General features: G+C 47.7%; 1 protein-coding gene across 2 annotated transcripts in view; it reads right to left on the bottom strand.

Moving 5' to 3' along the window:
- LOC138647792 (cytochrome P450 2D6-like) overlaps positions 1-17,054 on the bottom strand; it is a 138,302-nt gene that overhangs the window by 55,777 nt on the left and 65,471 nt on the right. The window lies entirely within an intron of this gene.

The raw sequence follows: 17,054 nt of genomic DNA, 5'->3' as shown, positions 1-17,054 counted from the left end.
CCAAAGTCTCCCTGAAAAAAAAAAAAAAAAAATCAAATCAGTGGGAGATAAATATTGGCCTCTGGGCTTGTGTGCCACTCCTGACTCCTGTGTGTGGCATCTCTCACTCAGTGGGGCATAGAAAGCCTTTTTTTTTTTATTTGGTTTCTAAATTGTCATTGGAAAAATCATTTTATGTTATTTGGTTTCTAAATTCTTCCTGAAAAAATCATTTTATTTTATTTTGTTTCTAAAGTCTCCCTGAAAAAAAAAAAAAAATTAAAAAAAACAGTGGGAGATTAATATTTACATTTGTGCTTCAGTGACAGTCCTGCGTGTGTGGCATCTCTCTCATTTGGTGCCACCAAAAACAGAGTGTGTAACATTGTGCCTGATTTTCGTTGTGGCCTCACCCACCTGTAAAGGGGTAGCTAAATCATACTGAAGTTATAGCTCACCGTGTAAGTTGTGTGACAGCAACAAATACCGTTAGTTTGGTTACGTTTTTAAAACAATGAGGAAGTCTGGTGGAAGAGGTCGTGTCCGGGGGCGTTCATTGTCAGCTGGTAATGAGGGTAGTGGTAGTGGTGGAGCATCAGCTGGTCGTGGGAAAAAAAATATTGCACCTAAGTCTGGAGCTGTGGAGCCAGGTTCGTCGTCTGGCTACACAAGGCCTCGAACGCTCCCTTTTCTGGGAGTAGGAAAACCGCTTTTAAAGCCGGAGCAGCAAGAGCAAGTTTTGGCTTATCTTGCTGACTCAGCCTCTAGCTCTTTTGCCTCCTCTCGTGAAACTGGTAAATGTAAAAGCAGCGCGTTGTTAGTGGATGTTCACGGTCAGGGACAAGTCGCTTCCTTGTCCTCTTCAGCAAAAACAACAACAGAGAAGAATGCAGCAGGCGACACAACGGGTTACTCCATGGAGCTCTTTACACATACCGTCCCTGGCTTAGAAAGTGAAGCAGTTAACAGTCCATGCCCATTACAAGTTGAATCTGACATGGAGTGCACTGATGCACAGCCACAGCCAGACTACTATGCTGGTCCTTTGACTCAGACCACAACATTGCCCTCGCAGGGTAATGATCAAGAATCAGACCCTGATGAGACTATGTTGCCCCATCACGAACGCTATACCACCGACCGACACGGTGACACAGATGAAGTTGCACACGAGCTACAAGAAGAGGTAATAGATGACCCAGTTGTTGACCCCGATTGGCAGCCATTGGGGGAACAGGGTGCAGGCGGCAGCAGTTCTGAAGCGGAGGAGGAGGGGCCGCAGCAGGCATCAACATCGCATCAGGTTCCATCTGCCGGGCCCGTATCTTGCCCAAAACGCGTGGCAAAGCCAAAACCTGTTGGAGGACAGCGTGGCCATCCGGTTAAAGCTCAGTCTTCAATGCCTGAAAAGGTATCCGATGCTAGAAAGAGTGCAGTCTGGCATTTTTTTAAACAACATCCAATAGATCAGCGCAAAGTCATCTGTCAAAAATGTTCAACTACCTTAAGCAGAGGGCAGAATCTGAAAAGTCTCAATACAAGTTGCATGCATAGACATTTAACCACCATGCATTTGCAAGCTTGGACTAACTACCAAACGTCCCTTAAGGTTGTAGCACCCTCGGCCAATGAAGCTAGTCATCAACGCAACATCCCTTCCGGCAGTGTAGGGCCACCATTTTCCGCACCACCTGCAGTATCTGTGCAGGTTTCTTTGCCAGGCCAAAGCAGTCAGGGTCAGGGAATCACCAGTTTCGTAGTAGGAAACACTGCATCTAGGGCACCGGCGGCAACAATACCATCTCCCACCGTCTCTCAGTCTGCCATGTCCACCGGCACCCCCGCTAGTTCCACGATCTCCAGCTCTCCAGTCCAGCTCACCCTACATGAGACTATGGTTAGAAAAAGGAAGTACTTAGCCTTGCATCCGCATACACAGGGTTTGAACGCCCACATAGCTAGACTAATCTCGCTAGAGATGATGCCCTACCGGTTAGTTGAAAGCGAAGCTTTCAAAGCCCTGATGGACTACGCTGTACCACGCTACGAGCTACCCAGTCGACACTTTTTTTCCAGAAAAGCCATCCCAGCCCTCCACCAGCATGTTAAAGAGCGCATCGTCCATGCACTCAGGCAATCTGTGAGCACAAAGGTGCACCTGACAACAGATGCATGGACCAGTAGGCATGGCCAGGGACGTTACGTGTCCATCACGGCACACTGGGTGAATGTTGTGGATGCAGGGTCCACAGGGGACAGCAATTTTGGGACAGTTCTGCCTAGCCCACGGTCTAGGAAACAGTTGGCTGTAGCCGTTCGCACCCCCTCCTCCTCCTCCTCGTCCTCCTGCAGAAGCGAGAGCTCGTCCAAAGACCGCAGTCGCACAACCACATCATCCGCAGCTGCCACTGTTGCACACCAGGTCTCCCATTATGGGGCAGCTACTGGCAAACGTCAGCAGGCTGTATTGGCTATGAAGTGTTTGGGCGACAACAGACACACCGCGGAAGTTCTGTCCGAGTTCTTGCAGAAAGAAACGCAATCGTGGCTGGGCACTGTAGATCTTGAGGCAGGCAAGGTAGTGAGTGATAATGGAAGGAATTTCATGGCTGCCATCTCCCTTTCCCAACTGAAACACATTCCTTGCCTGGCTCACACCTTAAACCTGGTGGTGCAGTGCTTCCTGAAAAGTTATCCGGGGTTATCCGACCTGCTCCTCAAAGTGCGTGGACTTTGCTCACATATCCGCCGTTCGCCCGTACACTCCAGCCGTATACAGACCTATCAGCGTTCTTTGAACCTTCCCCAGCATCGCCTAATCATAGACGTTGCAACAAGGTGGAACTCAACACTGCACATGCTTCAGAGACTGTGCGAACAGAGGCGGGCTGTTATGTTTTTGTGGGAGGATACACATACACGGGCAGGCAGTAGAATGGCAGACATGGAGTTGTCAGGTGTACAGTGGTCGAAGATTCAAGACATGTGTCAAGTCCTTCAGTGTTTTGAGGAATGCACACGGCTGGTTAGTGCAGACAACGCCATAATAAGCATGAGCATCCCCCTAATGCGTCTGCTGATGCAAAGTTTGACGCACATAAAGGATCAGGCGTCTGCATCTGAGGAAGAGGAAAGCCTTGATGACAGTCAGCCATTGTCTGGCCAGGGCAGTGTACAGGACGAGGTAGCGGGCGAAGAGGAGGAGGAGGACGAGGAGGATGATGGGGATGATTATATTTTTAATGAGGAAGCTTTTCTGGGGCCACTGGAAATTGTTGGCGCGGCAAGGCCGGGTTCTGGTTTTTGGAGGGACACAAGTGACATGGATTTGCCTGAAACTGCACCTCAACCAAGCACAACCGCAGATTTGAGAACTGGAACTTTGGCCCACATGGCGGATTATGCCTTATGTATCCTCAAAAGGGACACACGCATTACTAAAATGATGAACGATGACGATTACTGGTTGGCCTGCCTCCTTGATCCTCGCTATAAAGGCAAATTGCAAAATATAATGCCACATGAGAACTTGGAAATAATATTAGCAACCAAACAATCAACTCTTGTTGACCGTTTGCTTCTGGCATTCCCTGCACACAGCGCCCGTGATCGTTCTCACATGAGCTGCAGGGGCCAGCAGACCAGAGGTGTTAGAGGGGAAGAAATCAGAAGTGGCGTTGGCCAGAGGGGTTTTCTGACCAGGTTGTGGAGTGATTTTGCTATGACCGCAGACAGGACAGGTACTGCAGCATCAATTCAAAGTGACAGGAGACAACATTTGTCCAGTATGGTTACAAACTATTTTTCATCCCTTATCGACGTTCTCCCTCAACCGTCATTCCCATTTGATTACTGGGCATCCAAATTAGACACCTGGCCAGAATTGGCAGAATATGCATTGCAGGAGCTTGCTTGCCCGGCAGCTAGTGTCCTATCAGAAAGAGTATTCAGTGCTGCAGGTTCAATACTAACAGAAAAAAGGTCTCCTCTGGCTACCCAAAATGTAGATGATCTAACCTTCATTAAAATGAACCACAACTGGATTTCGAAATCTTTTGCCCCACCTTGCCCGGCTGACACCTAGCTTTCCTATGAAAAGGTTTTGCCTGTGGACTATTATGAATGACTTTTCCAATATCGTAATTTGCTGTACCTGATTGTCCAGCATACGACATGTTTACACCTCCCTAAATGGCCAAACTCCCCACACGGGGCCGTGGTATCGCCACTTGGCGCCAGCACCCGTGAGAGTGCTGTTTTTTTTCTGAAGAGGTGGGTGTGCCCGCTTTTGGTCGACGGCACTGCCACTGGGTCCCTCATAGTACAATAAAGTGTCTCTGGCAGTGGTGGTGCGCACCCAACGTCAGACACACCGTTGTAATATGAGGGCCCTGGGCCTGTGCCGCCGGCCACAAGACAGTTCCCCCCCACCAGCTCAAACAGTGCTCTACCACTTGCAAAATTATCTCTCACAGCTCCACCAATGTTTAGTCTATGCGCTGACATCCTTCAATGCCTGGCACTGACAATACCATTGTATTGACATTTTTGTTATGTTAGGCCTTCGAAGCCTGTCTGCGGTCCCTCCTTCCACTAGGCCTCCACTGACCATTGTACTGCTGCCCGTGTACCCCTGGAACCAATTTTAAATTGCCAACAGCCCAATTTTGTTATGTTAGGCCTTCGAAGCCTGTCTGCAGTCCCTTCTTTCTACTACTACTACACTGACCAGACCACTGCTGCCCGTGTACCCCTGGAACCAATGTTAAATTGCCTGCACCCCTATTTTTGTTATGTTAGGCCTTCGAAGCCTGTCTGCGGTCCCTCCTTCCACTAGGCCTCCACTGACCATTGTACTGCTGCCCGTGTACCCCTGGAACCAATTTTAAATTGCCAACAGCCCAATTTTGTTATGTTAGGCCTTCGAAGCCTGTCTGCAGTCCCTTCTTTCTACTACTACTACACTGACCAGACCACTGCTGCCCGTGTACCCCTGGAACCAATGTTAAATTGCCTGCACCCCTATTTTTGTTATGTTAGGCCTTCGAAGCCTGTCTGCGGTCCCTCCTTCCACTAGGCCTCCACTGACCATTGTACTGCTGCCCGTGTACCCCTGGAACCAATTTTAAATTGCCAACAGCCCAATTTTGTTATGTTAGGCCTTCGAAGCCTGTCTGCAGTCCCTTCTTTCTACTACTACTACACTGACCAGACCACTGCTGCCCGTGTACCCCTGGAACCAATGTTAAATTGCCTGCACCCTTATTTTTGTTATGTTAGGCCTTCGAAGCCTGTCTGCGGTCCCTCCTTCCACTAGGCCTCCACTGACCATTGTACTGCTGCCCGTGTACCCCTGGAACCAATTTTAAATTGCCAACAGCCCAATTTTGTTATGTTAGGCCTTCGAAGCCTGTCTGCAGTCCCTTCTTTCTACTACTACTACACTGACCAGACCACTGCTGCCCGTGTACCCCTGGAACCAATGTTAAATTGCCTGCACCCCTATTTTTGTTATGTTAGGCCTTCGAAGCCTGTCTGCGGTCCCTCCTTCCACTAGGCCTCCACTGACCATTGTACTGCTGCCCGTGTACCCCTGGAACCAATTTTAAATTGCCAACAGCCCAATTTTGTTATGTTAGGCCTTCGAAGCCTGTCTGCAGTCCCTTCTTTCTACTAATACTACACTGACCAGACCACTGCTGCCCGTGTACCCCTGGAACCAATGTTAAATTGCCTGCACCCCTATTTTTGTTATGTTAGGCCTTCGAAGCCTGTCTGCGGTCCCTCCTTCCACTAGGCCTCCACTGACCATTGTACTGCTGCCCGTGTACCCCTGGAACCAATTTTAAATTGCCAACAGCCCAATTTTGTTATGTTAGGCCTTCGAAGCCTGTCTGCGGTCCCTCCTTCCACTTGGCCTCCACTGACCATTGTACTGCTGCCCGTGTACCCCTGGAACCAATGTAAAAGTGCCTACAGCCTGTCCAATTTGTTATGTTAGGCCTTCGAAGCCTGTCTGCGGTCCCTTCTTTCTACTACAACTACACTGACCAGACCACTGCCGCCCGTGTACCCCTGTAACCTATTTTAAAGTGCATACAGCCAATTTTTTTTCTCTATTTTACAATTATAAAGCCCAGATGGACTACGCTGTACCACGGTAAGAGCTACCCAGTCGTCACTTCTCTTGCGAGAAAAGCCATCCCAGCACTACAGCATCATGTAAAAATCTGCATTGTCCATGCTCTCTGGCTATCTAATAGTAGAAAGGTGCACCTGACAACAGATGCATGGACCAGTAGGCATGTCCACGAAAGGTTAGATGTCCATTACGGCACACTGGGTTAATGTTGTGGATGCATGGTCCACAGGGGACAGCCTACAAAGTCTGTCTGCAGTCCCAAATATAAATTGTCCTCCGCTTACCACACCAATGCTGCCTGTGTACCCCTGGAACATTTCATAAACTCCATTGACCAAAATTTGGGGTTTACAGCCTACTACCAGTGTCTGCCGCTCCAAGGTGTTCCCCCGGTTGCCTTTTCTGAGCTTTGATCTTCAGGCTCTTCTTAAGTAGTTGTTGAAAACAACACTGCATTCGGCCTACAAGTTGGGTCTGGGGTGTAGAGATGGTGTGTTCCACTCCAAGGTGTTCCCCAGGTTTCCTCGCCATTGCTGCAATCTTAATGCTCTCGTTTAGTAGTTGTTGGAAACTACAGTGCATTAGGCCTACAAATTGGGTATGGGGTGTAGAGAGATGGTGTGTTCCACTCCAAGGTGTTCCCCAGGTTTCCTCTCCATTGCTTCGATCTTCCTGCTCTCGTTTAGTAGTTGTTGGAAACTACACTGCATTAGGCCTACAAATTGGGTATGGGGTGTAGAGAGACGGTGTGTTACACTCCAAGGTGTTCCCCAGGTTTCCTCTCCATTGCTTCGATCTTCCTGCTCTCGTTTAGTAGTTGTTGGAAACTACAGTGCATTAGGCCTACAAATTGGGTATGGGGTGTAGAGAGATGGTGTGTTCCACTCCAAGGTGTTCCCCAGGTTTCCTCGCCATTGCTGCAATCTTAATGCTCTCGTTTAGTAGTTGTTGGAAACTACAGTGCATTAGGCCTACAAATTGAGTATGGGGTGTAGAGAAATGGTGTGTTCCACTCCAAGGTGTTCCCCAGGTTTCCTCGCCATTGCTGCGATCTTAATGCTCTCGTTTAGTAGTTGTTGGAAACTACAGTGCATTAGGCCTACAAATTGGGTATGGGGTGTAGAGAGATGGTGTGTTCCACTCCAAGGTGTTCCCCAGGTTTCCTCGCCATTGCTTCGATCTTCCTGCTCTCGTTTAATAGTTGTTGGAAACTACACTGCATTAGGCCTACAAATTGGGTATGGGGTGTAGATAGATGGTGTGTTACACTACAAGGTATTCTCCAGGTTGCCTTTCCTGAGCTTCTATCTTCAGGCTCTCAATAAATTGTGGTTAAATGGAACAACTGCATTTGGCGTACTAGTTGGGTTGGGGCCTACTATCGGTGTCTGCCACTCCTTGCTGTTCTCCTGGTTTCCTGTCCTGAAATTCCATTTTCAGGCTCTCGTTAAGTAGTTGTTAATGTTAGACTGCATTTGGCCTACTAGTTGGGTTGGGGCCTACTATCGGTGTCTGCCACTCCTTGCTGTTCTCCTCCACTGAACAAAGCTGTGCCGCCTGTTTACTACGGTTGCCAATTTTGAACTGCATTTCGACTACTTACTGATTTGGGCCTACTCAATGTGTCAGCCTCTCATTCCAGTTGTCCTCCACTGCAATGCCCCCTGGTTAGTCCTGTGTTACCAATTTTGAACTGCATTTAGCCCACTTTATTCTTTGGGCCTATATCTGTGTTTCCTCCTCATCCTGCCCATTGCCCAGCCAGTGATAGATGAGTCTGCTGGTACATTGACCCATAACGCTAAATTCCCCGTGCACGCTACACAGCAAGATTGTGACCCTGCTGAAAGTCAGGTTCCTCTTCCCGCATACCATACCACCTTACACGGGGACAAAGAGGAAGGTGCAGATGAAAGTGCAGGTTCCTTCATCAGGTGGGGGGAGGAATACTAGTTGGCGACGTCACTGGCACAGGGCCTCTCATAGTACGCAAAAGTGTTGCTGCCGGTGGGAGGTGCCCCCGCCGTGCAAACACACCGCTGTACTTTGAGGGGCCCTGTGCCAGTGCCAGTGCCAACGAGTGGGCCCCCCCTGCTTGCTCAGGATCACAGCACTTGCAAAGTTGAAATACTTTCCTCTCCCTGCTCCACTGCCGTGACGCGTTCCAGATTTCCTGGGCCTTCTAATTACTTGAACCAGCCCTACCCCCCACAACTTTAGCCAAATGACCCCCAATTTCAAATGCCTTCCAATTATTATAAGCTAAATTACGATTGACAAGCTACAGTAAAAAGAATGGATTTTTTTGCCATTAAAATGAGCAGTGTAGGTGTTTTCCTGGCCTCCACTCACTGCCGACTATGCTCCCCCATTGACTTGCATTGGGTTTCGTGTTTCGGGCGATACCCGACTTTTCGCGATAATCGGCCGACTCCACTCGACTCGACTTCTAAGATAGTCGGGTTTCGCGAAACACGACTCGACTCTAAAAAGGTCAAGGTCGCTCAACCCTACTGCTCATATATGCAGCACCTCAGTAGGTGGGTGGAATGCCTGGGTACAAAATCTGTATCTGAGGGTGAAACCACTGGCCCTTCCTTTTGTTACGCCCTTCCCAATTTGCTGTCCAGGAATCAGGCGCTGATGCCTCCTGCCCTCAACCTGCAGTTGCACTGACACAACAGTCAACAACCACGTACTGTTCGCTGTCCCAGCACAGCATTCAGTTGCCCCTTGTCAGCACAGATGTCCAGGGTCGGACTGGGGTGTCTAGGGCCCACCAGGGGAATGGACTCTAGGGGCCCACCCTACAGCTATATTTTACATTAAAGGTTCTAGGGTTAAAACAAGTTATCACCGATCCATGGGCTCCACAGGATAGGTGATTGCTTAGGTCCGACCATTAGAAACTGCACCGATCGGAAGAATGGGGACGTTTTATCCATGACAGGACACTTATCCCCATTTTAAAATGCAGCAGTTCAGATGTCTGACTTCAGCTCCATTCGTTCTCTTTGGGGGCTTTCAGAAAAAAACAAGAGCAGCGATTACAGCCAAAGAATGCATGAATGGATCAGTGGTCAAGTCGGACATACTGCTCCAGTCCATTTTGCTGAATGGGTCAAAGCAGTCAGACCCCTCCTCCCACCACCAATCAATATGTTACCATTAATCCTGTGGAGAGGTAACATAATAACATAGTTAGTAAGGCCGAAAAAAGACATTTGTCCATCCAGTTCAGCCTATATTCCATCATAATAAATCCCCAGATCTACGTCCTTCTACAGAACCTAATAATTGTATGATACAATATTGTTCTGCTCCAGGAAGACATCCAGGCCTCTCTTGAACCCCTCGACTGAGTTCGCCATCACCACCTCCTCAGGCAAGCAATTCCAGATTCTCACTGCCCTAACAGTAAAGAATCCTCTTCTATGTTGGTGGAAAAACCTTCTCTCCTCCAGACGCAAAGAATGCCCCCTTGTGCCCGTCACCTTCCTTGGTATAAACAGATCCTCAGCGAGATATTTGTATTGTCCCCTTATATACTTATACATGGTTATTAGATCGCCCCTCAGTCGTCTTTTTTTCTAGACTAAATAATCCTAATTTCGCTAATCTATCTGGGTATTGTAGTTCTCCCATCCCCTTTATTAATTTTGTTGCCCTCCTTTGTACTCTCTCTGATTACTTCTTTCACAGGAGAACCCCTGTAAGTGCATCTCTGATGCTGTGATCCAAGTATCTAATCTCTAATGGAAATAAAGAATCTTCTCCTAATTAATATCAGAGAGAACAAATGACCGCCATAACACAACACAATCCTCTATGCCAAGACCAATAATACTACATACAGAAAGGAATACCCCGACTCCATGAACAGATCACATATTACCAAAACTTAGTGACTGAATAATACTACATACAAGGAACAAAATACCGCCACACCATGACCAGACCACATATTACCATCACATAGTGACCGAATACCACCACATATTACCAGGATATAGGGACCAAATAATACCACATACAAGGCAAAATACCGCCACACCATAACTAGACTACACATTCCACCATGTAGTGACCAAATAATACCACATATAGGGGATAAATACTGCCATATCGTGACCAGACCACAAATTACCACCACAAAATGACTGAATACTACAATACTGATCATGAATACAAACCACAAAACTAACAACAATGTTATTACCACCAGTGACATTATACAGAGGAGCTCTGTATATAGTGTCAGTGTACAGGTAATACTGTGATAATCAGTGACATTATACACAAGAGCTCTGTATATAGTGTCAGTGTGCAGGTAATACAGTGATCACTAGTGATATATACACAGGAGCTCTGTATATAGTGTCAGTGTATAGGTAGCAGTGACCACCAGTGACAATATACACAGAAGCTCTGTATATAGTGTCGGTGTACAGGTAATACAGTGATCACCAGTGACATTATACACAGGAGCTCTGTATATAGTGTCGTTGTACAGGTAATACAGTGATCACCAGTGACATTATACACAGGAGCTCTGTACACAGTATATAGTGTATAGTGTGCATGTACATGTAATACACTGACTCACCAGTGACATCTCTAGTTGAAGTCCTTCTTCTTCAGCCAGCACAGACCGCCATCACTTCTTCCAGCCAGGACTCATCTCTGCAAAAAATAAGAAAGTCATCAACAGCTGATCGCTTCCAGAGCTCTTTCCCCACTTTTTCCCTGACTTCTACACTACATCAGATGAAGAAAAAAAGCGACGTGGTGCTGCCCTGCACATAACAGGACCCCCCTTTTGTTCCCTCCATGGAAAGCAGTTTCCTAAATAGTACATTATATTACTGTAATAATACTGCGCCTAATTGGACCCTAAAGAAATTATGCTCCCCACTTGTCACCATAAACTAATATAGCATGTTCCTCATTTTGGCCCCAAAACAGTAATTAAATCCTGGCCCCCTTTATTTTATAATATACCCCAGCCTGCCCCCTTTGTCCCTTGTGCAGCCTGGCCCCAGATACCCATCCTGCCCCAGCTATCCATACTGGCCCCCATATGTCCCTTGTCCTGCCCCCTCAATATATCTCTCCTGTACCCCATATATCAATCCTGGTCCATTGTCCTTGCCTCCCCCATATATCCATCCTGGCTCCCCCAATATATGCATCCTGATCTCACTTATATGTATCCTGGCTCCACCCCCATATAGCCATCCTGGCTCTCTCTATATAACTATCCTGGTTCCCCCATATATAACCATTTTGTCCCCTAATATATATCCATCCTGGCTCCCCCATATATATCCATCCTGGCTCCCCCATATATGCATCCTGAACCCCCATATACTGTATATGCTTCCTGATCCCTTTTCCCGCCCCCCATAAATCCATCCTGTCTCCCCATATACAATACAGACCAAAAGTTTGGACACACCTTCTCATTTAAAGATTTTTCTGTACTTTCATGACTATGAAAATTGTACATTCACACTGAAGGCATCAAAACTATGAATTGTGGAATTATATACTTAACAAAAAAGTGTGAAACAACTGATAATATATCTTATATTCTAGGTTCTACAAAGTAGCCACCTTTTGTTTTGATGACTGCTTTGCAGACTCTTGGCATTCTCTTGATGGGCTTCAAGAGGTAGTTACCGGGAATGGTTTTCAATTCACAGAAATCGCAGGTTAACAGCAGCTCAGATTAGAGACCAGGTCAATGCCACACAAAGTTCTAGCAGCAGACACATCTCTACAACAACTGTTAGGAGGAGACTTTGTGCAGCAGGCCTTTATGGTAAAATAGCTGCTATGAAACCACTGCTGAGGACAGGCAACAAGCAGAAGAGACTTGTTTGGGCTAAAGAACACAAGGAATGGACATTAGACCAGTGGAAATCTGTGCTTTGGTCTGATGAGTCCAAATTTGAGATCTTTGGTTCCAACCACCGTGTCTTTGTGTGACACAGAAAGGTAAACGGATGCACTCTACATGCCAGGTTCCCACCGTGAAGCATGGAGGAGGAGGTGTGATGGTGTGGCGGTGCTTTGCTGGTGACACTGTTGGGGATTTATTCAAAATTGAAGACATACTGAACCAGCATGGCTACCACAGCATCTTGCAGCGGCATGCTATTCCATCCGGTTTGCGTTTAGTTAGACTATCATTAATGTTTCAACAGGACAATGACCCCAAACACACTTCCAGGCTGTGTAAGGGCTATTTGACCAAGAAGGAGAGTGATGGAGTGCTACGCCAGATGACCTGGCCTCCACAGTCACCAGACCTGAACCCAATCGAGATGGTTTGGGGTGAGCTGGACCGCAGAGTGAATGCAAAAGGGCCAACAAGTGCTAAGCATCTCTGGGGACTCCTTCAAGATTGTTGGAAGACTATTCCCGGTGACCACCTCTTGAAGCTCATCAAGAGAATGCCAAGAGTGTGCAAAGCAGTCATCAAAGCAAAAGATGGCTACTTTAAAGAACCTAGAATATAAGACATATTTTCAGTTGTTTCACACTTTTTTGTTAAGTATATAATTCCACATGTGTTAATTCATAGTTTTGATTCCTTCAATGTGAATGTACAATTATCATAGTCATGAAAATACAGAAAAATCTTTAAATGAGAAGGTGTGTCCAAACTTTTGGTCTGTACTGTATATGTGCATCTTGGCTCTACCATATATCCATCCTGGCACCCCATATGTATCCATCCTTGTCCTGCCCCCCCCATATATATGCATCCTGTTCTTTTGTTCTGCCCCCCATAAACCCACCCTGACCCTCAATATATCGATCCTGGCCCCCCTATATATGCATCCTGGCTCTGCTATTTATCCATCCTGGCTCCCCATATATATGCATACTGACTCCCCCATACATCTGCATCCTGGCCCCCCATATATATGCATTCTGTTCCCTTGTCCTGCCCTCCCTATAAATCCAACCTGGCCCCCATATATGGATCCTGGCACCCCCATATATATGCATCCTGATGCTACCATATATCCATCCTGCTCGCCCATATATCTGCATCCTGGCCCCCCATATATATATCCTGGTCTTCACAAATGTATCCATCCTGGCCCCTCATATGTATCCATCCTGGTCCTTTGTCCTGCACCCACATATCCAGCCTGGTCCTTTTTTCCTGCTCCCCATATATCCATCCTGCCATCCCCCTTATATCCATGCTTGTCCTTTTTTCCTGCCCCCATATATCCATCATGGTACTTTTTTCCTGCTCCCCATATATCCATCTTTGGGTTACAGCTCCCTTTTGGGACCCCACCCCTTTAGGGTCACCACCCCTTTTGGGCAACTACTCCCTTTTTGGATACTGCCCCCATTGGGACTCCGCCCTTTTGGGCAACCATCCCTGTTTGGGTCACCGCTACTTTTTTGGGACACCACCCCCTTTAGGGACACCACCCCACTCTGGGGTACACACTGTGGACTCCCCCATGGTATTCTCAAGCACCAGTTGGTACAGAACAGAAAACCCTCGTCTCTTTAGGTCAGCACTGGCCCTTTAAGAGTCTGCACGATCTGGACCACCAATGTCTTTATGACACTTCACCAGCCCCTGCTGGTACCGTTACAGCTCCTGATGCAGTCACAAACCGTCAGCACCTCAGGCTCTCGATCACAAGCCGCTGCTGCTGCTACTGCAGTTCTGGCTGCTGCAGAACCTCTTGCTGAAACTGCAGCTACTCTCCACAAGGCTCTGCACCGCAGACTTATTGGACCCGCCGATCCACAGCAACTCTTCGTAACCCCGCCGAGTTACAGCAATCACTTCTTTCTGGACCACTGCTCGCAGTCTAGCACAATATGTGAGATAATGAGTCACCCGCCAGTGCCATGGTGTACTCGGTACCGGGTCCGATACTTAAAGGGGATGTCACGGTGGCTGCGACCCGGTCTGTGGCCCTGGGTACCCAAATAAAGGGGAAAGGTCTTTAAAGGTTTAATAAAGTTTGTGTTCGTGAAGCCACCTGTGGTGTTCGGTCAGTGGGGACTGACGCTGTTAAAAGGGGTCTTCTGGGGTGATGTTATGGCAGCTAGATGGTATAACTTCCCATAGGTGAAGTAGTTGCCCAGGGCTCCTGGTGTATTGATGAGGATGGTGAGTGGTGGAATAAAGAATAGAGGACATGGGTTTGCAGTCTCTTTACCTGGTTTACTGAAGGCTTAGGCAACCGCAGTCCAGGGCACCAGATCACAGGTACAGGCAGGGTTCGGCCGTCTTGGAAGCAAATTCAGAGTCCCCTTTACCAGGTGGAGTTAGAAGCTTTCCTATTGGCATGGTGATGTTGTTGTCCCTTACTGCCTTTGGCTTCTGGCAAGGTCCTCACAATTCTCTCTTTCCTCCATTAAGTTTAGGACACAAACCCGTATGACAGGTGGCTCGAGCCTTTTTATATGGTCTCTATCACGACCCGGGCTCTATGTGCCACTGTGCCTCCTCGGTATTAGGGCAGACAGGTGATATGTCATCCAGATGTCCTGCCGGTTCTGCTTTGCCTCCTAGAGTCCGACACAACCTCCATCTTCTGGCTACCGGAATCTGCTCTTGGTCAGGGAGGTAGCCCAAATGCTGCTATGCTCCCCTGGTGTCTCTCTCCTGTGCTTTGTTCTCCTTCATGCTCATTAAACGCTGTTCTTCTTTTCTTGCTCTCTCAATCCTGGAGCTGCAGCACCTCCGGCTGCATGGCCCCAAACACGTCTCACTGCCTCAGACTGTTCCAGTCTGCTGTCTGGCACTAACTAACTGACTTTCCCTCCAGACCAGAATATATCAATATGGAAGTTCCCCCTAAACCAGGTTTAGAGCTCCCCCTTGTGGCCTGGAGTGGGAACATGTGTGCATTGTGTGTACCTGGTGAACGAGATCTTCCTTCACTTCCAAGGAAGGAAAGCAATGCCACTGTGATGACCAGGACCCTGGTGTGTTACAATAGCGCTACCTGAGTGCATTAGGGAACACTTGCTTGGCATTGAATTAAAGCACACAGTAGTGGTTTTCTCACATAAATCAGTCTATTTGGTTTATTAACTCCTCATAAACCATATAACGTACAGTTCATTTTGTTACATCCATGAACATGTCATGACCACCTGTCTGTTCATGTAGCAGATAAATTTCTCTGCCATGTATCACAACCCCCCCCCCCCCCCCCATTCTCTGGAGTTACCTTCCAGGAGCTCTGCTCCTCACGCTGACTCCTTGTCAGTCCTGGCTTTGCCAACACAGAAGCCGCCCCAGGCTCTGTAGGTACATGGTCTCACCAGGTGCTTCCAGGAAGTCTCCACTCACAGGAGCTTCTAACACTGACCATCCAGGTCCCCAGTCTCTCCACATGCTCTTCAGGAAGTCTCCACATACCAGAGCATCCAACACAGACCTGACCTCTTTCAGGACCTACAACACAGACCATTCAGGTCCAAACACTCTGACCCATGTGACCCACACCCTGGTCACATTACATAGTTATAATCACTCCCATAGGTGGGAGGTGTGTGTGGCTAGTTCGACCTGCCCAGATCATAAACTAGCCCTGCAAGCCTCCCTGTAAAACTAAGCAAATACTTGTGGGACTACAGGTCCCAAAACAACATTACTGGCATACAGCGCAGACTTCCTCTGCGACACATACCGGCCATTTACAATCCTGCCAGACTTTGTCTGATCACCACAGTTATACCGTGACTGCCATGCATTCTTATGGCCTCAATATGCCTCTGTGCGTATTCTGAAGAGACCATGCAGCGCCCCCTACCTATAACAAGAGTCACTGCATCCTAATAAAAATAGTGTTTTCAATAGCGTTTCAAAAATGCTGATGTAAAGTAGACATGTGGGAAATGTTATTTATTAACTAATTTGTGTGACATAACTGTCTGATTAAAGGGCATAAAAATTAAAAGTTTCAAAATTGCAACATTTTCAAAGTGTTCTCAGAATGTTCAGAATTGAAAACATTGGCCTGGTTGTGAAGATGAAAATAGACTTTGAGGTGAAGGAGTTAAACAGCATTTCTACTATATAGAATAAACCTAAAAAATTAAGGAAGTTAGTGCATAAATTTGCAATTCATGTGCAACTACCAGCCACGCGACCTCAGTCTAAGGCCGGTTTCACACGTCAGTGGCTCCGGTACGTGAGGTGACAGTTTCCTCACGTACCGGAGCCACTGACACACGTAGACACATTAAAATCAATGCATCTGTGCAGATGTCATTGATTTTTTTGCGGACCGTGTCTCCGTGTGCCAAACACGGAGACATGTCAGTGATCGTGGGAGCGCACGGATTACACGGACCCATTAAAGTCAATGGGTCTGTGTAAAACACGTACCGCACATGGACGTTGTCTGTGTGCAGTCCGTGTGCCGTGCAGGAGACCGCGCTACAGTAAGCGCTGTTCCCCACACTGGTGCTGAAGCCGCCATTGATATCTTCTCTGCAGCAGCGTTTGCTGTAGAGAAGATATGAATATTCCTTTTTTTTTTAAGTTTCTCGTGTTTAAAATAAAGGTCCATGTCCCCACCCCCCTCCCACCACCTGGGCGCCCCCCCCGCTGTTCTTAACATACTCACCCGGCTCACTCCCTCGCTGGCGCTGCTTCCTGACCTGGCCGCACATTCTACTGTATGAGCGGTCACGTGGGGCAGCCGATTACAGTCATGAATATGCGGCTCCACCTCCCATAGGGGTGGAGCCGCATATTCATTACTGTAAATGAGCGGCCCCACGTGACCACATACAGTAGAAGGTGCGGCCAGGACAGGAAGCAGCGCCAGCCAGCAAGGGAGCCGGGTGAGTATTTTAAGAACAGCGGGGAAAGGGAGGGGGCGCACAGGGGGTGGGGACATGGAGCTTAATTTTAAACATGAGAAAC

Source organism: Ranitomeya imitator, chromosome 8 (genome assembly GCF_032444005.1).
Source record: "Ranitomeya imitator isolate aRanImi1 chromosome 8, aRanImi1.pri, whole genome shotgun sequence".
NCBI classification, from domain to species: Eukaryota; Metazoa; Chordata; class Amphibia; order Anura; family Dendrobatidae; genus Ranitomeya; species Ranitomeya imitator.
This window is presented reverse-complemented; position numbering and strand designations above follow the sequence as displayed.